Consider the following 27,786-nt stretch of genomic DNA (forward strand, 5'->3'; position numbering starts at 1 on the left):
GTATATTTGAAGGGATGAAATACACAAGACAATTAACAATAATCACAAATCCATAAATATCATGAAATAATATTGTGTTATGCATCATAAAATAATCCACACCCATTTCAGTAGTCACATCATCCCATAGAACTGTATCAGTCCATTAACAGAACTGTTTTATTGACAGATTTTACTCAAACCCAAACATATTTAGTGAAAATGATTAACCTCTGTGGTTGTCCCCTACTATATATTCACGTTATCTTAAGTAAGTCTCTTGAAAGCAAACACAATTCTAACCCTGCCTAACTCAAAGCACAATTTGATCCCATGTTCCTAGATCAGTTGAGACAAATTCCACTGGCATAAGCACAAGTATGTGTGATCTGGAAAAAAATATTCTCATAGGTATCTTAAAAATTTGCTGTAGGGTAATAAGTAAGAAGGGCAGCCAGACAGGCAAGCATTTCTGGCACTACAGAATTAAGACCTGTCACCTCCAGGTTGGTCTCCAGTCTGCTATTTCCATTGCTCTCCATTCTGAGTGCTATAAAGGATAATAACTCAGAAAGCTAGAGAGCTTTTTCCTAAAGTCATCAGATGTCTTAAGGAAAAAAAAAAAAAAAAAGCCTACAGCAAGTCCAACAGTAAAGTGAAATACTGTGAATTAAAAATCTCTGTTCTGGAGAATATCAGAAATTACAGTTTCTACAGACTGGAAATCAACACACATTTTACTGTATTTGTACTCGCAATTCCGCCTTGCTGTGTAAATGGAAAAGAAAATTATGCCTCCAGATCTAAAGCAAATAAACCAGAAGTTTGAATTACATATCACAATAAAAAGGATCAATGAGCTTGTGTCCTTGCAATAAATAGTAAGAACAAATACATATTTTTTTGTCCATCTAAACTTATTTTCATCTACTCATAATATTTCATTTACTTTCTAAGAGTTCTCAAGTATCCTATTGGATTCCAACAAAAGCTCTTGCAGTATACAAGATAGCATTATATACATTTAACATACAACATAAATGAGTTAAGCAGTCTCTGATTTATCCAAAGGCAAGCAGAGAGAAGAAAAAAGAGCAATTGGGGGATCCTTATGTAAGAAAAATATAAACCCCTGGAATTGTTTTTTAGAATATAATTTTAGAATCAGACGACCTTAACAAGTATTATTGTTTGCCTGGAATGTGTCAGCCACTTGCTAAGTATAAGTAGGTGACTTGCCTGCCCTTGGGAGTTTATTTTCTAGTGGAAGGATCTGATTTTAAATTAAAAAAATTAAACATTCTTACAGAATTATATTGAAAGGAGTGGCTAGTGCTGCTTTTAGAGTTATATTGGGGGCGCTAATCTGTAGGTATATTGGAATAAGCAGAAATCATATAAATTACTGAACACTGTAAACTGAGAGTGTTTAGTATAGTCCAGGATGTTAGACATGGCACAGTTTATCATACTGGTGACATTCAGAGTGTGGCCATGGGAGTAGTTGCTGAAATGCAGTAGAGGTGAAAACCAGTGGAGTTGAGAAGACCACAAAGTCTGACACTATGGTATAGGGATCCTTCCCTGTGTAAACCTTCAATAACTGGGGTAATAGCCACAGGATGACCACAGACATTTCTTTTCTTCTTGACCTGTTCTGTCTTTTGCAAAGAATGGTTTTAAAACTGGCAAAGTTGACCAAGCAAGATATTTTAAAATAATTCCTAGTAAAAATGATTCCTATCTCTTTCTCATTACTTGATTTTCATAGCCAGTTAGCCCCAGATTTCAGTTATCTTCTATCTTAAATCTTGATTATATTTCTCTTCACCCCTTTCTTCCTGTACCCTTGATGTTTTTTAGATTTTCATCATTCCCAGGTAAACTATTTCTGAAGCCTTATTACATCAATCTCAACTTCAAGCCATTTAACACATTATCAGAGTAATCTTTCAAGGAGGAAGTCAATGTAGACTGGTGACACTCAGACAATTCCCTGCTTATGAAGCTCTGGGCAGAAAATCTCAAACACTTCAATTCAGTGGCCTGTAGAAGTCCAGAGCCCGTCCCAGAATTTCTACTAATGTTTATGCCTCACATATTCTCATGTCTTCTTCTTCCTCCCAGGTTCCTGCATTCTTGTAGAATTCCCTATAGAGAATTCTCTCTAGAGAGTCCAGATAAAATTTCAACCAATTTTTTTAGTTAAAAGGAAATTAAAAGTATTATACTATGCATTTTGAGTAAAGTAGAATTCATTGACATTTTCGTCAGGAAAGGACTGGGTTGGGTGGATGAAGGACGGAACGCTTTTATTGTGCCAACAATATATTATCCAAATAGAACAGACATTTTCACCATTCTTAAAATCGTCTTCAGCCTCCATATTGTAGGGGACTTTTGCTGTCGTCTCTTGTCTAGTCCAATTTCTCTTTGCCTTTTTACTCTCTCTTAATTCTTCTCCACACATATCCCTTCCTCTAATCTTCCCCTTAGCCTTCTCTTCCTTTGGCTTTTTCACCTCTCATGATCAGGAACGAAGGTAAATTTTTTTTTTTCTTTCTGTCTCATGCAAATTAGCTTCTTTTTTCTTTGAGGCCTTGATATTGTCCACCTCCATACCCAAGTGGTTTATGAAGGTATTTTTGCCAAACATAAAGTCAAAAGTTCAGTAATAGAACTGAGACTAAAATAGTTTTTGAGGTTTCCCTTTCCCTGAATTCACATTGCCATCCTCTTGCCACAGGATGAAAATACTATGTTCCCTGCCTTTCCTCACTTAGCTTAACATGTAGTCACTAAGTCCTTACATTCTTGTTCACTCAGTCATCAGCACTTATTGAGCACTATTATGTACAGCTTTCTGGTTGGTACTAGGCATCTTGAGAGGAGTACTGCAGTGTTTTGTGTGGCCTGAAGCTTCCATATTTGTAGAGGCTCTTTTGCAATACAAAGTGATGGCTACAAATAGTTATGAAATAATATCTATAATCAACAATCATAATACATTATAAATGTTAAAACACTAAGTGCCACCAGTAATGAAAAATTCATAGAGCAATATAATATTTTTATACATCAATAGCCTGAGAGTGCTCTATGTTACTCTCCTACCCACCAGATTTTTTGGCTACAAAATCACCTCTTCATGTGACAACAATTTTTTACTATTGTCTTTACAGAAAAAAATAATTTAATCATTCTTTATTATAGTTATTTTTCATATTTACTTATTTATTTATTCATACTAGTTTATCTCTTTCCACTTCACAAGTCACGGTTGGTGATGTCATAAACATTTTTAGGATTCTTGTTAAATTTAAGAAAATGTCTATCAAGCTTCATTCTCAGATGAGCTCTGGAGTTTGGGATATTTCAAGTTTTCTTCCAGTGACTAAATACTCTTTTTGTTGATGTCACTTGTTAATGAGTTTGTTTTTGATGTCTTATTGTAGTAGCATAATATACATCTTAGTTTTCTTCTGTTTCAGTATTTCATGTAGACTTCTCTTTAATTGACCCCTTAATGACAGTTAGCCACTGTACCTCCTGACAGGAGGACAAGTGTGATGGGAGATATCAGTGTGGTGAGAGCCCATTCTTAACTAATTGTGGTTAAAATATTACACTTGGTCCAGTTTTACAACAGGTTTACAACAACTGACAACCAAGTATACACATTGCTAAGACTCCTTGAGAGGGGGCTCAGGCAAGTGAGGGGTCTTACAAGTTAAGCTTCTTTAGCTCTGTGATGACACAGTTAATCTTCATCTTGTTCTTGCTTTTAAGACACTTTCAGAACATTATGATATTTGATCTACATAAGGAGCTTTGACACAAGAATTTTGCTTATGTTTTTCTTCCCTGACAGTAATAGCTGTATGGCTTACTTATGTCCTGAATTGCATCCCAATAATAGTTAATAATAGCAATATGTAATATTTCCCCCAAATAAAGGGATATATATCATAATACTGGAAAGAATGAAGCTTTTTTGTAGACACAATAATGTAATTACCAACATTGTGCAGTGGAACCTTGGCATTAACAATGATATCCTAATAATTTAGCAAAACAATTTAAATTACATTTAAGTTGATGAATTGATTACCCTTAAACTAAAATTAGCAATTATCAGTAGTAAATAATGAATCTCATTTTCTTCCTCAGTGACCTGTTCACTCTGGAATTTAACTTTTGATTTAGGTTTCTGAAAACCAAGAGAGGTGGTCCAGATTATATACACACAGCTACAAATCCAAATGCCTTATGTCTCCCCTATGCCTGCCTCAAGTACCATGATTCTGTTGAATGGTATTTATTACTATTTCCCAAGACAGAACACACAGGAAGTCAGTCGGCTCAGATTGTGCTCACCAGCATATATTTTCCACGTTTGTAGCTTAATGGCCAGGTCTCCAATTTAGGCACTTTAGAATAAGAGTAAAAACTGGGTAAGAATAAAAGACTCGTTAACCTCATCCCACCTCTAAGAAGCTCTCCTCATCTCCAAACTAATCCATTTTCTGCATGATAAAAATGTACTTTTGAGACACTTTGGATGTTATTCCTGTTCATAAATTTCATCAGTGTCTTTCTTTGGCTTCCAAGATATAATTTAAATTTATTTTCATAAGTTTTAAGACTATATGTCTTGGTCTGACCCATATGCCTATTAATACTTTTCTTCTACCAATCTAACTCTTGTTTCAGCCTCCAGAAATATTAAACTCTTCATAGTTTCCTGAACAATCTCTGGCACATGTTCTCTTTGTAATTTTTGAGCTATATACATTTGTAGTTTATTCTTCAAATATTCACTTGAAGCCTGCACTTTATGAGATCTTCCCGACTTCCCTAGGCACAGCTAAATTATTTTATGCATTCATTTTAAGGAGAAATTTGCACCTAAAATTTTCTTACAGAATGTTTCTCTTTTATGTTTTACATACCTGACTCTTCATTAGACTGTAATACCTTCATTCTATTATATATAAATATAATTATATTATTACAGATTAATATATTATATATAAAACTATATAATATCAAGCATAATGCATAGGGAATAATAAGCACTAATTGTTTAATTACTACATTTACTGAACGTATTAGGTAAAAAGTATAGTTGTTTTATTGAAGTTATTGTCTGTGTTGATACTTTCCTCAACCTTCCCAGTTTTTGTTGATTTATTAAGCAAAAGAAATATATGATAAAATCATATATATCTTCTGTTATTGTGACAGTTTTTCAGTGGATGGAAAAATATTTTACCATTTTATTCCTATCATAACTCCATCCACTCATGTAACCCAAAAAAATCTGTCTGTATTTATTGAGTCTTAAGTGGAATATCTTTTCCTGGTATATATAGCATCTACTCAAAAGCAAAAATGGACAAAAGTTATCCCTTAGATGAGCTGACATGCTGACCAGCTTCCTAGTCACTAAATTGTACTGTAACTGGGTCACTCACCTGACCCTAGTGGTCCAGCTTGAGAACAAAAGAGTTGCTTGTTTATTTTCAACAGATACCCAGTGGAAGTTGCCAAGGTGGTGCCTGCTGAGAGCACCCTGCAAGATGGCACCAATATTTACCTGACAACCAATCCAGAAAACTGTGGCTCAGCCTATAATCCCTCCACATCCAGTCCAGTCCTTAACATGATCCTTCCACCACATATCTACAAACTCCCTTTTAGCCATCCCCCTTACTCTTCTGGTCCATCTACTACTCTTTCTAGTTCATCTGGGTTATACAAATAGCCATATATACTCAACTTCCAAGATGCCAGTCTCAGCTATTTCAAAACTACTGATATGGGCCACTCACATTTTTTCCATTATAATTTATGTATGTGCCATGGTTCACTTGGAACTTTAATCCTATTGAAATGATATCTTGATCACCTGCTCCTGAATATGTAGGGAACCATAAGAATATTTTACGACTTTACAGCTCCCTTGTCTACTCTCTTCAGTCTTTCCCATTCAGCTGCTGAGATGTTTTATTTGGGCCAAATCACCATTCCTATGCATTCAGGGTCCAAAAGAGTGGCTTGAGCAAAGTGATGCATTGGATATGCTTTGAATTAGAGAATAGGATTCTTATCCCAGTTCTGCCAAGTATATCTTTATATTGATAAGATACAGAGTCTCACACTTTTCAGTATGGAATAGATCTTAAAGAAGTCCTGCTCCTCTCTTAGCAATAAGAAGACTGAGCACCTCAGAGAGTGTGAATAATTTGTAGGAACAGTTCGTTTAATAAGAGCTTGGCTTGGAATTTAGATGTCTTGGAACCACAATGGGTTACCTCTATGCCTGTTAAATTTGCTGATCCTTTGTTTTCTCATCATTAAAATGAGAGTCGTATCATCAATTATTACATCATAAACTTATTGTAATTAAGAAACAAAATCATAGATGTGAAACATTCTGGTAAACAAAACTGTCCATACTAACATGCAATATTATTTGTGCAAGACCTTCCTGAATCTTATTTTTTCCTGTGGAATCACAGATTGTCATTATTCCACTTTATTTTCTTAAATTGAGTTTTGATTACTAAGCCCTCCCCAGTACTTTGTACACTGTAATTATATCTATTTAAGTGGTAAACAAACAGCAATCTATGTGCATACTCTGACCCCACAGTGGATTTTCCACAATCTACAATAATCTAAAATTAGATGCAAAGAATGTACCAACCTATAGCAATTGATGTCCTGGGACTGGAAGGAAAGGAAGACAGTGATCAGAAATATAGACTAGAGGGAAGTAAAACAGAGTAATCGTTGTTCATTACAGGAAAATGGAAAATAACAGTTGTTTTGCACCTAATATAGGCTGGACATGCTTATGTACACTTTCACATTTAACGTTCACAAGGTAGATGAGTAAGACTGTTGGAGTAACTCATCCAAAACAAGTAGAGCCATGATTTAAACCACGTCTGTCTGTTTATTGAACACTTGTTCTTTTCACTACTCCATGGTGGCTCTTGATTTATCATTGCAGATAAATGAAATCAAAGCAAGGAGCCAGAGAGCTGCAGTCCATTGGGACTTTTCCTGGGCTAAATATATAGAGAAATATAAAAATTCATCAGATTCTGACACGGACTTCCTAAGGGAAAATCAAGGAACTTGATGATGATGGTGACCTCTGTGACTGTGCCAGAAGCCTACCCTGGTCCTATATCAGGAGCCAAAACTAAAGACCTGAGGACAGGGAAAGATTTTCTCACCAGCCACAAGGTTACTGAATGTGAACTGAGGAGTCAAGGTAATGCCTTAACATTGATCAAGTTCACTTAACTACTGTGATTTTTGGAAAACTGGTGCTTTGATACATGAATTTAATCCCAGTTTCTGTTGTCAATATCACTTCCCTTTAGGATACCTTATACTCTCATCAACGAATCCCGAATAAAAATTTCTAGCCCATTTTATGTGTTTCCATACATTTATCCGAATGCCTAATCAATATTTCTATTTAAGGGTTTCATGGTAAATCTTACAAAGTAAGTATAAAGAAAAATTATTTAACATCTCCACCAGATTTGTTTCTTTAACACGTGGCCTTTTTTAGTAAATAACACCTCAAGAACTCTGCATCCTCCTTTGTAGCCCACACATACACATAGCAAGTCCTATCAATTATCTCTCCTAAATTTATTCATCCCTTTCTCTCTGACTCCATTCCCATCACCGTTATTATATATCCCATGGACCACTGAAAAAAGCCATTTTTTTTCCATACCAACTCTTGTTCTCAGCCCCAAATACAGTCTTTACACTTTAAACAGAGCCTCTTCTGTAGATGCATAGCTAATTATGTCACATCCAGGAGTAATTTCCCATCCAATTAAAATAAAGCTCAAGTCCCTTTACACTGCAATTTGTGTGAAAGAGGCCTCTAAAGTTGTGGAGTGCATGGCCTGTGTGGTCTATGCCAAGGAAATGGGATTTTCTTTTGCCATTTTATCCACCTGTATCTCTCCTCCCTAATCTTTATCAGAATTGGAAGTTATATTTTGGGCTAATAATGTATTTAAATAGTATATTTACTGATAGACTGTCAGCTTCATTAAGACAGAAATGAGTTTTTCTAGCCCACCACTGTGTCCTTGTCCCCTAGCATAATACCCTAAACAGAACTAGTGCCAATAAATATATGTTGAATAAAGTAATGACAAAATGGTTCACTGGTTGGCTGACAGTACAATAAATTAAATAATTTACTTTGGAATAAAGTTGAAGAGAGGTCATTGCTAGGTTTATAATTTTGTGGAGTAAAGATAATGAAGCTCTTTTTTTGGTTAAGGAAGTATTGATATCCCTTTGAGTATATCTAACTTATTTTTCAAGGTCAGTTCAAGTGACCTCATTTTGGGGATGACGTCCATGAAAACACTAGCCCAAAATAATGTCTTGATTTTCTGACTTACTCTGGAAATATTTATCTCTACTATCCTTTCCAGCACTTGCAATATTCTGCCTCATCAAATTACCCAGAAGACACATGTGTTTATGTCCTTAAGCCCATTAGATAGCAGCTCTAAAGGGCTCATTGACTCTTAGAAATGAAAGCATTTATTGTAAAATGAAAAAAAGGGGTTATTTAAAGATATCTAAGATAAACCACATACATAGTTATAAATTATACACACACTCAACTTATTTTGTATTTTGAGCAGTTGCCTGTCACTACTGAAGATCCTGGAGATATTACTGGTGACGTCTGCACATCCATCATCACACAATCTCGGTAACTGTCCTAAGAATTTTGGAGCACTCCTTTTGCCATTGGAGACATAGATAAACAAAAGGCTCAGAATGGAGTACTGCATTGTCTTCCTTGCTGTCAGAAGCATCATCCAGCATGGACAGAGAGAGCAGAGTATGTAAAATTGTGTATAAGAAGCCATACTCCTTCTGAATTTGACTAACTAACAATAACACAGATTTATAAATTCAAGCTTCAACAACTCAAAAAATTGCATATAATCCATTCATTCATTTATACGTTTTCTCTCAATATTATTTATTCAGATGCTACACCATTCTAGCCCCAGCTCTTGGAGCAAGGGATACTGGGTTGATGATGACAGTGCTTTGTGTTAGTGCATTGCAGGAGACTGCAAAGTAAAACTGCAGGTCTATATGATTTCATTTGTTTGATGTTTTGTTATGGAGAATCTTATCATACCATGGGAGTCTGTAGAAAAAGTGGGAGTCTGTGGGACATTACAAAGACATATCTTAGATGAAACCAGAAAGTCTGTTGGGACTTAGTCAAGAATAGACCAATCAGAAAGTGATTTCCAGGTCAAAGCAGTGACATTTGCAAAAGCCTTAAGTTGAAAGAGAACCTGAGAAATTTGGGGACCTACAAACAAAGTAGATAATGAAGTGCCATCTGTTAGAGTTTTACTTAAAATCAAAAGAAAGCCATAGGGTTATAATTTAGTTTAGATGCTATTACAAGCAAGAAGCTGGCAACTCGATTCAAACAGGCAAAACCATGTGGGTATATATGTGCTGGTGTAAATGTAAGTCCAGAAGTTGAGACGGCTTTGGGAGTGACTCAGCTCTGTCTCTGGTGCTATTTCCCTGAGAATTCTGTTTTTGTACTCTCTTCTCTAGGCTGGTTTCTTTGTGATTTTGGACTTCTTTATAATGAATACATGGCTCTCACATTCGACAATATTCAGAATAAGAGTGTCTCATCTGGTGGCTTTCCTATAGGCTCAACAAAACTTCCTTTTCTGAAGCCTATAAAAAATTCCTCATATCCCATTGGCCTGCATTGGTTCCATCTCCTGAGCCAACCCCTTTACAAGGGAAATGCTGTGTTGATGAGACAAACCTTAGGTTTAGGGAACTAGTTATTATAATAAGGGGAATAGAATTAATCTTGGACCAATTGAGTCAACCTCTTGATTGGCAAGTAAAGTGGTGGAGGAAAATATAATGTCTCCCTAAACCTCATGCTATTCATGCAGAAGCAAAAGACAACTACAAAATAATACTAAGGGTAGAGGGGACATGAGGAATGGACAAACATATTTTCCTTTAGTTCCCTAAATCTAAAGAAAGGAAGTTTTTTTGAGCCTACAAGAAAGCTACTAGATGAGTAAATTCCAGGGTAAATTGCTTTATGTTCTTTCTTTTCTCATAAAAAAGCACAGCTTTCTTTAAGATTCAGCAAACATCTCCTCTCTAATAGCCTTTAACTAACATTTAAATATAGTGTTTTTTTTCTGTTAGTTCTTACCAGCCAATGATTTTTACTATATATATATATATATATATATATATATATATATATATATGATATTTATATAAATGTTGTGCCTCAAAATGTTTTCTGAAAGCAGTAGCTTTTTATCATAAATTTTCATATTAAATAATAAAAGCTTATCAACTTTTTAAAAAGTCAAGATTTAGGTTGCTCTAATTAACACTCCATGATTCTTCTTTCTTTTAACATGATAGTACAGGTACTTAAAGAAAAGATATTTTCCTCTCCATTTTTTCCTAACCAAATTAAAGTTGTGATAGGGTTGCCTGGATACCAAGTGAAGACAAACAGGTGTGATAAGTAGAGATGTTTGTGTGTGATCCTGCTAGTTCCTGCTTGGGTCAGCCTCCTCTGCCTTCGTTACTGCCCAGAGTATTTCCTCTGTCTGTCCCTTTCCCACTTCCCAACCCCACAGTGGAGCTTTAACAGGAAGTATTCCCAGATTATTTTCCTTTTTGTTGATCACATCAATCTCTGAATCTTGATGATATATTATGATAGAAAAATAATGTTAGGTGGTACTGAAATTAAATTAATATCTCACCCCTTTGTTATTTTACTATGATTTTTTAAATCTGGTGCTTTAAACTCAAAGTTAAATTGAGGGAGAAATCTGCCAGTATCTTATTACTAGACTGTAAGCTTCACGTGTGTATTTTTTCTTTATTGTTCACTACTGTAATTGCACCACCTAGAGAGACTAGCACATCATGGACATTTAATAAGGAAATAAGTGATCAGTGAATGCACAGGATAACATGCTTGCACTCAAGAATTTTTGTCTGTTTATTTTTAAACATTTTGTTATGGAACATGAGAAACAGAGAAAAGTGTACAAAACATAAATATTCAACTAAGTATCCTTTCATAAAGCTAATAACAGTGTAGCCATACAGATTAATAACTAGAAAGTTCCTATAGCATAAGAGAACTCTTATATGTTTTCTGATGTTAATGATTATTGTGATTTTTATGATAATTACATCTTTGCTTTTACTAATAGTTTTTGCACAATTATGCCTTTCTTAATGTTCTAGTTTATATTTGTCTACTTTAAAATTTTATACAAATGCAATCAAAGGGTAAATAATCATTTCATTGAACTTTCTTTTCTCAATGTTATATTTTTAGTTTCAGCAATGTTATTGCATATGAATGTAGTTTTTTATTTTTTTATTTTTTCATGGTATATTACAATTGTGATAGGTAGAATCATAAGATGCCCTTTCCCCAGTATCTCACACCATAATCCCCCAGACTGTGAGTATAATGAGATATCTTCCCCATGATTATTTTGCTATACATGTCAAATGGATTTTGCAGACATAATTAAAGTTATTAATCAGTTGACTTTGAGTTAATGAAAAGGGAGACTATTCATGTGGGTTCATTCTAATTACATGAACTCTTTCAAAGCTAAGAGCTTTCTGTAGCTAGCCCTAGAAGAGGACAGAGAAATTCTAAGCATAAGGAGGATTTGACAGGAAGAAGTTTCTCTGTCGCTGAAATGGAAGACCTGAGAATGAGCTCCATGATCTTAGAGACACCTGCTGCTGACAGCTGGCAAGAAGACTAGGACCTCAGTCCTACAATCATAAGGAGCTATGTTTAACCAACAAGCTGAATGAGCTTAGAAGTAGATTCTTCTCTAGAGTCTCCAGATAAGGGTTTGTGTGACCCTGATTTGATAATTCTATCTAGCCATTCCAAATTTCTGACCTCCTGAACTGTGAGATAATATTGCATGCTGTTCTAAGCCACTACATTTGTTTCACAGCAATAGAAAACTGATACAAGGTTGTAAAACTTTTTCATAATATATTTATAAATTCAAATGTTGATGAATATTTGATTCTCCCCAGTTTAGTCCCATCATATGCAATGCAGTTATGAACCTTCTTGTGCATATCTCCTGGTTGACAGGTGCATATGTTTCCATGGATATATACATAGAAGTGTAGCTGCTGAATTAGAAGATATACCATTATACTGGGTGTTTAGTGGTTGCTTATTAGGGTTTCTTTAACATTTTTTGTAGTTACTAATGAGTTTGAGAATCTTCACAAATGTCCGTCAATAATATAGAAATTCTGTCTTTTGAAATGGCTATATAAATGCCTTATTCATATTTTACAGTAGGTGATTTGTCTTTGTATTATCAGTTTCTGGAAGTTCTTTTATTTTCCGGTTTGAGCCCATTGTTCAATATAGGTTGTTGATAACTTCTCCTAATCTGTGCTTATTCTTTCTCTTTTTTACTGCTATTTTTTGATGAACAGGGATTCTTAAATACAATGTAATCTAATATATCAGTTTTTCTCCTTAGTATTAAAGATTTTGTATGCTGTTTACGTTTCTTCTCTACATTGTGGTCAGAAAAATATTCTAAGAAGTACCTTCTGACTTCTTTATTCTTGTTCTTTTTGTATTAAGATCTTAAATGGGGCCAAGAATGTTTTTCTTTCACCATATGGATGTCTAAGTAATCCATTAATAATTTTTTGAAAAAATAAACTACTCTCCCACTTCAGTGAAGTGCCACCATTGTCATACATTGTGTTTACGTATGTGGTGTTTGCTTTCTGAATTCACAATTTTGTTGCATTTATCCATTTCTATATCTTCTTCTAATATCCTAATGCCCTAATTACATTTTTTGCAATGATTCTGGATTTTTTTAGGTGAAAGTTTTCCCTTTTTTATTTTGTCATTAAGCGTGCCTCTACTCTTACATTCTGAATTTCAATGTTAGAGTCAGCTTGTCAAGTTAAAAAAATTGTCAGGATTTTATTGGCATATCATTATATCTATAAATCAATTTCAGGGAAGGACTAACATTTTACAATATTGACTTTTCAAAACAAAAGTCATGGCATATATCTCCATTTATTTTGTTCATCATAGTCTCTTAATAATGAGTTATAGTTTTCTACATATTCTCTCGTCTATTTTTGCTAAGTTACAGTTCTGGGTATTTTACAGTTCTGATGCTATTTTAAATAGTATCATTATTTTAATATTCAGTCCTTCTTGGTATATGAATTATGTTTTTTTATATTGAAAGTGTAATCAGAAATCTTGCTAAAATCACCTACCAAGCTCTCATATTTTATCTGTAGATTTTGAATTTTCTACATCATGGTCTCACCTAGAAATTATATCAGGTTTATTTCCTCCCAACCCTCACACTTTTTTCTGCCCTCCTGTAATACTCTGATTAATAGAAGTAGAAACAATGAGTTTTCTAGATATGTTTTAAAAGAGAAAGCTTTCAAAATTTCACAACTGAGTAAAATATTTACTGGCTTTGTTTTACCTAGATTTGTTTTATCACATTAAGGAAAATCACTTCTGTTTCAAGTTTGCTAAAGATATAAAGTGAATGGATGATGAATTTCTTTAAATGGTTTCTTTTCTGGATTTCTTTTATAAATAAATTTTCTCCTTTATTCTGTCAATGAGTATAAAAAGAGTTGAATTTTTTCAAATGTAAAACAAAATTTGCATTCATGAAAAAAAAAACTAAGCAGATCACAAGATATTATCTACATTGCTGTCTATCTATCTCAATTTCTTAATTTGGTTTGCTAATATTTCATTTAGGATATTCTTATATCTACTCATATATGAGGTTGGCATTCAATTTTATTTTTGGTATTGTTTTTTGTTAAGTTTTGATATTAAGACTATAGCATTAGAAAGCAGCTTGGGAAATACTCTGTATTTAATACATGCCAGAGGAGTTTCTATAAGAGTTAGTTTTGTCTATACATGTTTAATAGAATTCACCAGTGAAGTCATCTGGTAATGGATATTTTTTGTGGATTATTAATACAGATTTAATGTTTTTATTTTAAAGATTTATTATGATTTTCTATTTCTCCTGTCATTTTTGATAAATTATATTTATCCAGAAAATTGTCAATTTCATTTATATTTTCAGAGTTATTGGCATAAAGTTGTTCATAATATCCCCTCTGCAGTATTTGTGATGATATTCCTGTATTAATTTTGACTTTGGTGATCTGTGCCTGCTCTCTTTTTCCCTTGATCAGTCTCATCATTGCTCATCAACTTTGTTGTTATTTTTTCAAATATTTTTCAAAGTTATTTTTCTTTTGTTGATGCTTCCTATTATTTGTTTGTCTTCTATTTTTTAAGTGGTCCTCATATTACTAAAATATTCTATTTCTTCTACATTCTTGTGTCTAATTTGTACTTTTTTCTAATTGCTAACTCTTGCTCTTTTCCTTTAAAAATTAAAGTGGTTTTATGATTCCTTTCCTTCCGCTAACTTTGGGTTTTGTTTGCTTGTCTTTCTATAGTTGCTTTAGGCATAAGGCTAGGTTGTTTATTTGTGATTTTTTCTTGTTTCCTGAGGTAAGATTTTATTGCTATAAACTTCCCTCTTAGAACTGCTTTTGCTGCATCCTGTAGGCTTTGGATCATCGTGCTTTCATTTTCATTTATCTCTAGGTATTTTTTTATTTCTTTTTCGATTTCTTCAGTGATCTCTTGGTTATTTAGCAGCATACTGTTTAGCCTTCTTGTGTCTGTGTTTTTTACAGTTTTTTTCTTGTAGTTGATTTCTAATCTCATAGCATTGTGGTTGGAAAAGATGCTTGATATGATTCAATTTTCTTAAATTTACTGAGGCTTGACTTGTGACCCATGACGTGATCTATCCTGGAGAATGTTCCATGTGCACTTGAGAAGAATGTGCATTCTGCTGCTTTTTGATGGAATGTTCTATAAATATCAATTAAGTCTATCTGGCTTAATGTGCCATTTAAGGCCTGTGTTTCCTTATTGATTTTCTGTCTGGATGATCTGCCCTTTGATGAAAATGGGGTCTCAAAATCCCCCACTATTATTGTGTTACTGTCAATTTCTCCTTTTATGGCTGTTAGTATTAGCCTTATATACTGGGGTGCTCCTATGTTGGGTGCATATATATTTACAATTGTTATATCTTCTTGGATTGATCCCTTGATCATTATGTAGTGTCCTTCTTTGTCTCTTGTAAAAATCTTTATTTTAAAGACTATCTTGTCTGATATGAGTATCACTACTCCAGCTTTCTTTTGATTTCCATTTGCATGGCATATCATTTTCCATTCCCTCACTTTCAGTATCTATGTGTTCCTAGGTCTGAAGTGGGTCTCTTGTAGAGAGCATATATATGGGTCTTGTTTTTGTATCCATTCAGCCAGTCTATGTCTTTTGGCTGGAACATTTAATCCACTTATATTTAAGGTAATTATCAATATGTATGTTCTTATTGCCATTTTTTTAATTATCATGTCTCCTTTAGCAAAGGGATTCTGTTTAAAGTGTACAGTTCTTAACTTTAAATTAAGAATAAGGGTGGTAGGGAAACTTACAGTCTGATTTCTGTTTTGATGGAATTTGGTTAGGAAAAATTCTCTCTGGCTTAAATCCTTTGAAATGTGTTAAGATTTTATTTTATGTCCTATTATATAGACTTTTTTGTACATGTTCTATGTGTCCATAAAATTATTTATCTTCTGTAGTTTTAGGGAGTATTCCTCTACATTTTACTATCAGGTCAAATGTGTTAATTTCATAGTTCAAATCTGAAACTTTAACTTTACTGTTCCTGCTGTTCTATCAATCAGTAAGACATTAAAATTTCCCGTTATAATTTAGAAGTTGTCTTGAATTTTTTAGTTTTGTGAAGCTTTCTATTTCAATTTAGGTTATAAAATGCATACATATTTAAAATTCTTTTATCTTACTAGTGACATAAAATATTTTTTTATGATTAACAGGAGTCCTTCTTCATATCTAGCAGTACTTTATCCCTTAATATTTATTTTACTTCACATTAATATAGCCATATCTGCTTTCTTCTGCTTGTTAGTATGATATAACTAAGTTTTAAACTTTACTTTCAAGTTTTCATGTGCTAAAGTTTCAGATGGCTATCTTATGAGAAATATATGGTCAAGTTTTATTTTTATACTCAAACTACTGACTTTTGTCTTTTAATTAGAAGATCTTAATCCATTTATATTAAGATAATTCTAACTAATTATGATTTTAAATCTAGCACCTCAATGTATGCTTTTTATTTCTACTTTCATTTCCATATACACTTTAGGTTCTCGACTTCTTTAAGACTGTGGGTTTTTTTAATTACTGCCTTTTTTTCTCAGTTATTTGTAAGATCACATAATCTTCTGTTATTTTATGTGTTGCTCTGCATACAAGGCTTTCCAATAGAGCTTTCTGTCATATGGAAATGTTCTGTATCTCTGTTTTCCAATGTAGTATCTGTTAGATGCTTATGACTATTGAGAACTTTCAATGTTGGCTAGTGTGACTGAAGCACTGCATTTTAATTGGATTTTAATTAATTTATATTAATTGTAGATATAAATAGATAAGTTTAAATAGATAGTGCTATTGGAAAGAATAGCATAGAAATTACAACCTGAATCCTTTACATAACAAAGCTTAGCAATATTTCGTTCTTTTTGCTTACTTCCTGATGATATACAGTCCTTCAGAAACTTTAAATTTACGTACTACTTCATTCCTAAGTTATATAAATTTATATATCTATAAGAATACTATATATATATATATTTTAATTTCACAAAATAATATTTTATAGTTTCTGTGGTATATATACAAAACTGTGTAAACATTAATATGCACACACATAAAAGTATATGCATGTATATACGTGTCATATATGTGTATACCTACAAACATACTTACATGCATTTAAGTATTCACTTCCATTTTCATGGTTGTCAATGTCATTCTCCATCTGTAAACTTCCATATGGTGTCATTCTTCCTATTGAAGAAAACCTTTTATCATTTCCTATAATAAAAGTCTTCTTGTTGCAAGGTCCTATTAACTTTTGTCACCCTGTGCTTGAAGGATGTCTTCACTAAATATACAATTCTAGGTTGGCAGTCATTTTCTATCAACACATTGTGGAGTTGAGTTTTAGTTTCTATCTTATAAAATTAATCTGGCAGTCTCAGTATATTTTTTCCTTGAAGATATTCTCCATTTTTTTCTAGCTTTTTTGAGGTTAAAACCTGCTCCTTCTCTCAGATGTTCTACAATTTTTCAGTGAGGTGTTTATTCATGTGGTTTCCTTTTACTTATCATCTTTGTGGGTTTTTAAAAAATTATTAAATATGTGTTTAGATTTATTTAATAAATTCTGAAAAATATCAGAGGTTACATCTTCAAATATTGCTTCTTTTTTTTCTATTGGGGTATAGTTGATTTATAATGTTGTGTTAATTTCTGCTGTACAGTGAAGTGAATCAGCTATATGTATACATATATCCCCTCTTCATTGGATTCCTTCCCATTTAGGTCACCAGAGAGCATTGAGTAGAATTCCCTGTGATATAAAACAGGTTCTCATTACTAATGTATTTTATACATAGTAGTGGATATACGTTGATCCCAATTTCACAATTCATCCCACCCCCCTTCCCCCCCTTGGTGTCCATACGTTTTTTATCTACGTCTTTGTCTCTATTTCTGCTTTGCAAATATGTTCATCTGTACCATTTTTCTAGATTCCACATATATGCGTTAATATATGATATTTGTTTTTCTCTTTCTAACTTACTTCACTCTATGACAGTCTCTAGGTCTGCACATGTCTCTAAAAATGACCCATTTCCATTCCTTTTAATGGCTGAGTAATATTCCATTGTATATATGTACCACATGTTCTTTATGCATTCGTCTGTTGATGGACATTTAGGTTACTTCCATTTCCTAGCTATTGTAAATAGTGCTGCAGTTAACATTGGGGTGCATGTGTTTTTTTGAATTATGGTTTTCTCTGGGTATATGCCCAGGAGTGGGATTGCTGGGTCACATGGTAGTTTTATTTTTAGTCTTTTAAGGAACCTCCATACTGCTCTCCATAATGGCTGTATCAATTTAAATGCCCACAAACAATGAAAAAGGGTCCCCTTTTCTCCACACCCTTTCCAGCATATACTGTTTGTAGATTTTTTTGTTGATGGCCATCCTGACTAGTGTGAGGTGATAAATCATTGTAGATTTGATTTACATTTCTTTAATAATCAGTGATGTTGAGAATGTTTTCATGTGCCTCTTGACCATCTGTATGTCTTCCTTGGAGAAATGTCTATTTAGGTCTTCTGCCCATTTTTTGATTGCATTGTTTGTTTTTTTGATATTGAGCTTCATGAGCTGTTTGTATATTTTGGAGGTTAATCCCATGTCAGTTGCTTTGTTTGCAAATATTTTCTCCCATTCTGACAGTTATCTATTCATCTGATTATGGCTTCCTTTGTGGTGCAAAAGCTTTTAAATTTAATTATGTCCCATTTGTTTATTTTTGCGTTTATTTTCATTGCTCTAGGAGGTGGGTCAAAAAAGATTCCATTGTGATTTATGTCAAAGAGTGTTCTTCCTAAGTTTACTTCTAAGAGTTTTATAGTGTCCAGTCTTACATATAGGTCTTTAATCCATTTTGAGTTTATTTTTGTGCATGGTGTTAAGGAGTGTTGTAATTTCATTCTTTTACATGTAGCTGTCCAATTTTCCCAACACCACTTATTGAAGAAACTGTCTTTTCTCCATTGTATATTCTTGCCTCCTTTGTCTCAGATTAGGTGACCATAGATGCATGCATTTATCTCTGGGTTTTCTATTCTATTCCATTGATCTATATTTCTGTGTTTGTGTCAGTACCATACTGTTTTGATGACTGTAGCTTTGTAGTATAGTCTGAAGTCAGGAAGCCTGATTCCTCCAGCTCCGTTTTTCTTTCTGAAGATTGTTCTTGCTATTTGGGTCTTTTGTGTTTCTGTACAAATTGTAAATTTTTTTGTTCTAATTCTGTGAAAAATGCCATTGGTAATTTGATACAGATTACAGTGAATCTGTAGATTGGTTTGGGTAGTATAGTAATTTTCACAATAGTGATTCTTCCAATCCAAGAAAATGGTATATCTCTACATCTGTTTGTGTCATCTTTGATTTATTTCATCAGTATCTTATAGTTTTCTGACTACAGGTCTTTACCCCTTAGGTAGGTTTATTCCTGGGTATTTTATTCTTTTTCTTGCAATAGTAAATGGGATTGTTTTCTTAATTTCTCTTTCTGATCTTTCATTGTTAGTGTATTGGAATACAAGAGATTTGTGTGCATTAATTTTGTATCCTGCAACTTTACCAAATTCATTGATTAGCTCTAGTAGTTTTCTGGTGGCATCTTTCAGATTATCTGTGTATAGTATCATGCCATCTGCAAACAGTGACAATTTTACTCCTTCTTTTCCAATTAGTATTTTTTATTTCTTTTTCTTCTCTGATTGCCGTGGCTAAGACTTCCAAAACTATGTTGAATAATAGTGGTGAGAGTGGACATCCTTGTCTTGTTCCTGATCTTAGAGTAAATACTTTCAGTTTTGCACTATTGAGAATGATGTCTGCTGTGGGTTTGTTTTATATGGCCTTTATTATGTTCAGGTAGGTTACCTCTATGCCCACTTTCTGGAGAGTTTTTATCATCAATGGTTTTAGAATTCTGTCAAAAGCTTTTTTCTGCATCTATTGAGAGAATAATATGGTTTTCTCCTTCAATTTGTTAATATGGTGTATCACATTGATTGATTTGCATGTATTAAAGAATTTTTGCATCCCTGATAAACCCCACTTGATCATGGTGTGTGATCCTCTTTGTGTGCTGTTTGCTAGTATTTTGTTGAGGACTTTTGTGTCTATGTTCATCATTGATATTTGTCTGTAATTTTCTTTTTTTGTGATAGCTTTGTCTAGTTTTGGTATCACAGTTATGGTGGCATCATTGAAGGAGCTTGGGAATCTTCCATCATCTACAATTTTTTGAAAGAGTTTCAGAAGGATGGGTGTTAGCTCTTCTCTAAATGTTCGATGCAATTCACCTGTGAAACCAACTGCTCCTGGACTTTTTTTGTTGGAAGAATTTTAATCACAGTTTCAATGTCATTACTTGTGTTTGGTATGTTTATATTTTCTATTTCTTCCTGGTTCAGTCTTGTAAGGTTGTACCTTTCTAAGAATTTGTCCATTTCATCCAGGTTGTCCTTTCAGTTGGCATATAGTTGCTTGTAGTAGTCTCTTATGATCATTTGTACTTCTGCATTGTCTGTTGCAATTTCTATTTCTAATTTTATTTATTTGAATCCTCTCCCTTTTTTTCTTGATGAGTCTGGCTAAAGGTTTATCAATTTTGTTTATCTTCCAAAGAAGCAGCTTTTAGTTTCATTGATTTTGCTATTATTTTCTTCATTTCTATTTCATTTACAATATTTCTGCTCTGATTTTTATGATTTCTTTTCTTCTACAAACTGTGGGTTTTGTTTGTTCTTTTTCTCTAGTGGCTTTAGGTGTAAGGTTATGTTTTTTGAGATTTTTCTTCTTTCTTGAGGTAAGATTGTATTGCTATAACCTTGCTGCTTAGAACTGCTTTTGCTGCATCCCATAGATTTGGGGTCATTGTGTTTTCCTTGTCATTTGTTTCTATGTGTTTTTTTATTTCCTTTTGGATTTCTTAAGTGATCTCTTCGTTATTTAGTAGCATATTGTTTAACCTCCATGTGTTTGTGTTTTTGTTGGAAAAGATGCTTGATACGATTCCAGTTTTCTTAAATTTGCCAAGGCTTGATTTGTGACCCAAGATGTGATCAATCCTGGAGAATGTTCAGTGTGCACTTGAGAAGAAAGTTTATTCTGCTGCTTTTGGATCGAATGTTCTAAAAATATCAATTAAGTCTATATGGTCTAATGTGTCATTTAAAGCTTGTGTTTCCATATTAATTTCCTGTCTGTATGATCTGTCCATTCATGTAAGTGGGGTGTTAAATCGCCCCACTATTATTCTGTTACTGTTGATTTCCTCTTTTGTGGCTTTTAGCATTTGTCTTATGTATTGAGGTGCTCCTATGTCAGATGCATAAATATTTATAATTGTAATATTTTCTTCTTGGATTGATCCCTTGATCATTATGTAGTGTCCTTCCTTGTCTCTTGTAACTGTGTTTATTTTAAAGTCTATTTTCTCTGATATGAATATTGCTACTCCAACTTTCTTTTGTTTTCCACTTGCATGCAATATCTTTTCCCATCCCCTCACTTTCAGTCAGTATGTGTCTCTAAGTCTGAAGTGGGTCTCTTGTAGAGAGCATCTATATTGGTCTTGTTTTCACATCCATTCAGCCAGTCTATGTCTTCTGGTTGGAGCATTTAATCCATTTACATTTAAGGTAATTATCGATATGTATGTTCCTATTACCATTTTGTTAATTGTTTTGGGTTTGTTTTTGTAGGTCTTTTTCTTTTCTTGTGTTTTCCACCTAGAAGAGTTCCTTTAGCATTTGTTGTAAATCTGATCTGGTGGTGCTGAATTCTCTTAGCTTTTGCTTGTCTGTAAAGCCTTTGATTTCTGCATCAAATCTGAAGGAGATCCTTGCTGGGTAGAGTAATCTTCGTTGTTCATTTTTACGTTTCATCACTTTAAATATGTCCTGCCACTGCCTTATAGTCTGCAGAGTTTCTGCTGAAAAATCAGCTGATCATCTTGGGATTCCCTTGTATGTTATTCATTTCTTTTCCCTTGCTGCTTTTAATATTTGTTCTTTGAATTTAATTTTTGTTAATTAGTTTGTTGCTTGGCATGTTTCTCCTTTGGTTTATTCTGTGTGGGACTCTCTTCACTTCCTGGACTTTGGTGGCTATTTCCTTTCCTATGTTAGGGAAGTTTTTGACTATAATCTCTTCAAATATTTTCTCAGACACTTTCTTTTCATCTTCTGGGACACCTATAATTCCAATGTAGGTGCATTTAATGTTGTCTCAGAATTCTCTGATACTGTCCTCATTTCTTTTCATTCTTTTTTCTTTATTCTGCTCCCCGGTAGTTATGTCCACCATTCTATCTTCCAGCTCACTTATTTGTTCTTCTGCCTCAGTTATTATGCTATTGATTACTTCTAGTGTATTTTTCATTTCAGTTAATGTGTTGTTCATCACTTTTTGTTTGTTTTTTTAGTTCTTCTAGGTCCTTTTTAAACATTTCTTGCATCTTCTCGATCTGTGCCTCCATTCTTTTTCCAAGATCTTGGATCATCTTTACTATCATTACTCTGAATTATTTTTCAGGTAGATTGTGTATTTCCTCTTCATTTATTGTTTCTTACTCATGCTTTCTTCTCATTGTAGCTCTCTAAATAATTAGAAGTTTGACTTTCCTATTATATAACTTATTCTTTTAACCTTTCTCCACTTCCTGCATTTGTTTCTTTCAGATTTATTTTGGATATTTTCACCTCACTTATATTCCAGTTCACTAATTCCTTCTTCATAGTCGTCTAATCTGTTGTTTTTATTCATCTGTTATATACTTAGTTTTTATTATATATATTTTTTTAAATTCTAGAAATCATGTTTATTTTCCTTTAATATTTGTTATGTAATTTTTTTATCTTATTCATTTTTTTAACTTTTTTTATATTAGAATACAGTTAACAATGTTGTGTTAGTTTCAGGTGTACAACAAAGTGATTCAGTTATACATATACATGTATCTATTCTTTTCCAAATTCTTTTCCCAATTAGGTTGTTACAGAATATTGAGCAGAGTTCCCTGTGCTATATAGTAGGTCCTTGTTCGTTATCCATTTTAAATATAGCAGTGTGTACATGTCAATCCCAAACTCCCTAACTGCCCCTTCCCCACCCATATTCTCCCTGGTAACCATAATTTTTGTCTATGTCTGTGAGTCTGTTTCTGTTTTGTAAATAAGTTCATTTGTATCATTTTTGTTTAGATTGTGCATATAAGCAATATCATATGATATTTTACTTTCTCTGTCTGACTTCACTCAGTATGAGAATCTCTAGGTCCATCCATGTTGCTGCAAATGTCATTATTTCATTCTTTGTAATGGCTGAGTAATATTCCATTGTATATATGTAACACATTTTTTTAATCCATTTTTCTGTCTATGGACATTTAGGTAGCTTCCATGTCTTAGCTATTGTAAACATCACCACAGTGAACACTGAGGTGCATGTATCCTTTCAAACTATGCTATGCAGTTTTTAAAACAGTTTAAAGCTCCCTAAAAATTACTTCGATCTTAATTTGAATTTACAAACATAATAATCAGAGTTGTTCTAAATTCTGTGTAGAGTATTTCCGATTTCTGACTCCTGTAGTTATTGTCTAATTGCATTTAATGCTTCTTACTCATGTCACTTTGTCTCCTTGTGTCCCTGGTTATTTTTGGTTAAGTTTGAAAAAATGTAATAAAAAATTGTGACCAAGGATATTATTTATCCCACTGAGTATTTTTATTTATTTTTTCTTTCTGATGCCCATGTATACTAAGAACTTATAGGATAGTTTAATTCAGTTTTGGGAATTGAGTTGTTTCTAGGGTGCTCCAGGTTACTCAATACCAAGCTGCAATTTGTGCAAGTGCTTTTTCATTGCCATTCAATCCTACTTCCAAAGATGCAGTGCTTTGAATCTCTACCCAAAAATATGAGGGTTCTACCAGCACCACGTATAAGTGAACTTAGACTCAATTTTTTATTCTCTAATCACGTGAGGTAAAAACCTAGCTTCTCAACCCTTCTGCATTGTCAAATTATCACAGAGAAACAACATCTCTAAAAGCATGGTTTAGTTATCTGGATGTTTGTCTTCTGCCTTCTGCTTAATTTTGATCTGGTCGTTTTGGAAACTAAAACTAAAACTAAAGCCACAACAACAACAGCAAATAAACAGACTTAGACACTGTTGTACCAAACCCTGTTTAGACTGTATCTGGAGCACAAATTGCATGAAATTATGCTGTTTGATGAGCAAATTATGCTGATTTATGGGATACCTATATAATTATAGCTAGGGAAAAAGGCATTACCAATGATCACCCTTCCTAGTTTTTCCCGTAGTAATTATAATCTAAAAGCTTTCAAGCCTATGACCTACTTGATGATGAAAATATTCTAGTGGATGCTTTTATTTCAGATGGATTTTACTACTTATTGCATCTCCATTTCTTTCTTGAAAAGATAATGCGTTGTGGAAGAGACATTCTAACATTGCCACTATGATTTTGACATAAGAGTATTTATGTAACTTCATTACAATTTTGCCTCTGAAAAGAAAGTAGATTTTTATTTTAAAAGTGTCTGCCAAATCAAAGTACCCTTTCTTATACACACAAAGGCCTTCTACAATTTATGTCAGATTCCTGTGTATTGCTAATGTCTCCTATTCTTCTACATCTTAGAAACATTTTATGCTATAGTTTTAAAACTCAAAATTTGTGTAAATTAATGGAAATATTTTATGTATATAAGTCACATATGAATTTAAAATCAGTTCATTTAGGGAATTTATTGTCAAAGACTCAAGTACATAAGACTTGTGGACAATCTTCGTTTGACCTTTTGTTTATTTCATGAATTAGGAATTAAAAAAAACATAACCAGAAAAAAATAAATTTCCCCTTTAGTATATCATATTCAATTTCTTAAATATCACTGCAGTGATGTGGGTTAGATTTATTCCACTGAAATGCATAGTTGTGATTAGAAAACCAAAGATTGAGAGATATTATTTTGCCATAAGCAGAGACCTTAACAGTAATAAAATGATTTGTTAACTTTTACTTAATTATTTAGAGGTTGTTTACATAAGATAACACAATTAGGTTCTGAATTTTCTGAATAAAAGACGCCTAAGACATATAACCTCAGAATTATTCATGTGAAAAGGCTTCTGAGCCAGTCTGTTCTGTTATCAGTCAGTAACTATGGGAAAGGGCCTGTGTGACAAAGGTTATGAAGCAGAGTTTAAAAGCCCTATTTGGTATATTATGGAGCACTTACTCAAATTTTTATAAAAGAGACAAATTAATGCATATTTCCAATTGTTTAAATTTCATGAGAGGTGTGCTCTCAGAATGCAATCGGAGGACTTAATAACCAACATCAGGAATTGCCAGTGTTGGTGTGGGTGGTAATGTGTAAAGCTGTTGATGTTGATTACCTCAGTCTTCAATATAGCCCTGTGAGTTAGAGTACTAATTCTCTAACTCATGATGAGAGTTCCCTTTTTCTCATTGAAAGATGAAAAACAGCAATGTTTTCTTAAATTGTCCAGGGCCCTAAAGTTAGCAAATAGCACAACCATGACTTAGACCTAGCCAATGTGGCTCCAGAGTCTGCTCTTTTAAAACTGTATTTAAATTCTTTTCTGGGTAAATGGAAGTGTGTAGATAGGAGATCAAGAGAAAGCTACCAACCCCCTCCGCCCAAAAAAGATGCTGATTAAAATAACACTTAGCATTATGAGAAGGTGAATTTGAAAGAGTGAGCTCAGAATTCACTGGGCACCATCATGAAAATGCCAGTGATGCTTGAATAGGGTACACGTAGGCTCCAGAGCTATGAAGCTTTCCATGAGAAAGAGTAATGAGAGGTATGGGAAGACTTGGAGAAGACAGGAGCAGCAGGCGTATTTAACAGACCGTTTGGCTCTCTGTCTGGTGAGCAAGATTTGGGTTCTTAACATCATTTAGGTGGTTAACAAGGAAGCAAGTTGCTAGTAGCAACAACCAATTTCTCTGCATTTAATTTTACACAAATAAAACCCAAGCACACACAGTGCTGCATTTCAGTAGAGTTCCAGTGCATCTTTCTGTCTCTTTAACTCATTTGTAATTGAGCCGTCGCTGGGAGAACAGAGTGTATTTGTCAAGATAGTAGGTTAAGCTGAGGTAAAAAGGGAAAAAAAACTTAGTGCTTGAATACAGCAAAAATGTATTTCTTACACACATACACACCCAACTGTGGATTTTGCTCATCATAGTTACTCTAGAATCTAGGAAACCAGAGGCTTTATCTTAAAGTATATTTCCAAAATTATTGAAACAGTAGGAAAGAATTTGGAGAATTGCATACTAGCTTTTAAAGCTTTCACTTAAGGGTAAGATACACCACCACTTCTACTGGCCAAAGCAAGTCATGTGGTCAGTCATGCTTACCTTCAAAGAGAGCAGAGAAATGAAATGTTATAATGCCTGGAAATACATGGCGATGAACACAAGTGACTGTCACACACAGAAGAAATATGACACAAAATCCTAGGAAATTTTATGGTCTTTCCTCAAGCAACCAGGTGTAGGAAATGGGTCAGAAATTAAGGGTAGTATAATGCTGTTTTCCTTCAGAAATAACATGCTATAATGTACTGTGGATCTTCAGTCACTCAATTCAAATGAATGATAAAGTTTTTGCCCTGGAATAATAATAATTCTTATTTTTTTAAACTTTTTTTTTTTTTTTTTTACTTTGTTCAGACAGTAAAGAATATTAATTGTTTGATTCACCAATTTTTATTGAACTATCTGACAGTGGCCATTTGATGGAAGAAAGCAGGAGTGAGAAGAAATCAAACTTACAACATCTGCCAGAACCAGTGATCTACAGGGGCCTAAAATCTGAGCAGCCTTTTTGATAGCTCAGTCAGGCATGTGCAGGAACACTTTAGGGCAGTGAGCTGTTCAGGTATTGATATATTAGAGTTGGCACCTATGGAGAGATACCTGAGGTGAGAAATAAGATACAATTTCAAATACATAAATAAGTTCTGCCTGCAAAGATTTTTTCTCAGAGAAGAACATAAAAAATAACCTTATGAAGCAATGTTCCTTTCCCTTGTCAAATTGCTTTAGTTATCCAAAAATAGTCATATTATTTTCTTTTTATAAAATAACTTAAAAATTTAACTCAGGTCTCTTAATTACTTCAATAAATAATGATTGGATTAGAGCAAGTAAATAAATTCAATATTCCATTTTTACTTAATTGAAGCAAGTATAATATACAATTTGGAAGAAATTATTATGATTTTTTAGGACAATCATTCAACTGGATAGAGAATTTTAGTAATTTAAGATATTTTTATTCTTCAAGTTAAGAAATCCCTGATGTCTACAAGCAAGGAATTTGAAGAAATTCACATCATATATATTTCTTCTGCATATCTTTTGGAGACATTCTTGGCATAAAATGAAATAAAATTACTTTGGTTAAATAGACAAGAAATCTGAGATGATGCAGCTCAAATACATCACCATCAATTCAACAAGGAAAATATCTTTTAAAGATTCTTAAATATATCCTTTTATTTTAAAGAAGGAAAATATTGGGTTTTGGTCTTAAAGAAGTAACCAAAAAAATTAAAAACAAACTTAAGTGATTATTCTTTAAACATACATTTCCCAGATTCAGATTTAGGCAACCTGAGTTTGAATCCCAAATCTGCAACTTACTTTCTATGCTCTTTTGTCAAGTTGCTTAATACCTCAGAGACTCAGATTTAACACAGTATTTTGTTAATACCTAACATATTATTTATATTAATTTATACCATGAGCTGAGACCACAGCCCCAGATGAGAGAAA

This window comes from Balaenoptera acutorostrata, chromosome 12, assembly GCF_949987535.1.
Source record: "Balaenoptera acutorostrata chromosome 12, mBalAcu1.1, whole genome shotgun sequence".
In the NCBI taxonomy this organism is placed as follows: Eukaryota; Metazoa; Chordata; class Mammalia; order Artiodactyla; family Balaenopteridae; genus Balaenoptera; species Balaenoptera acutorostrata.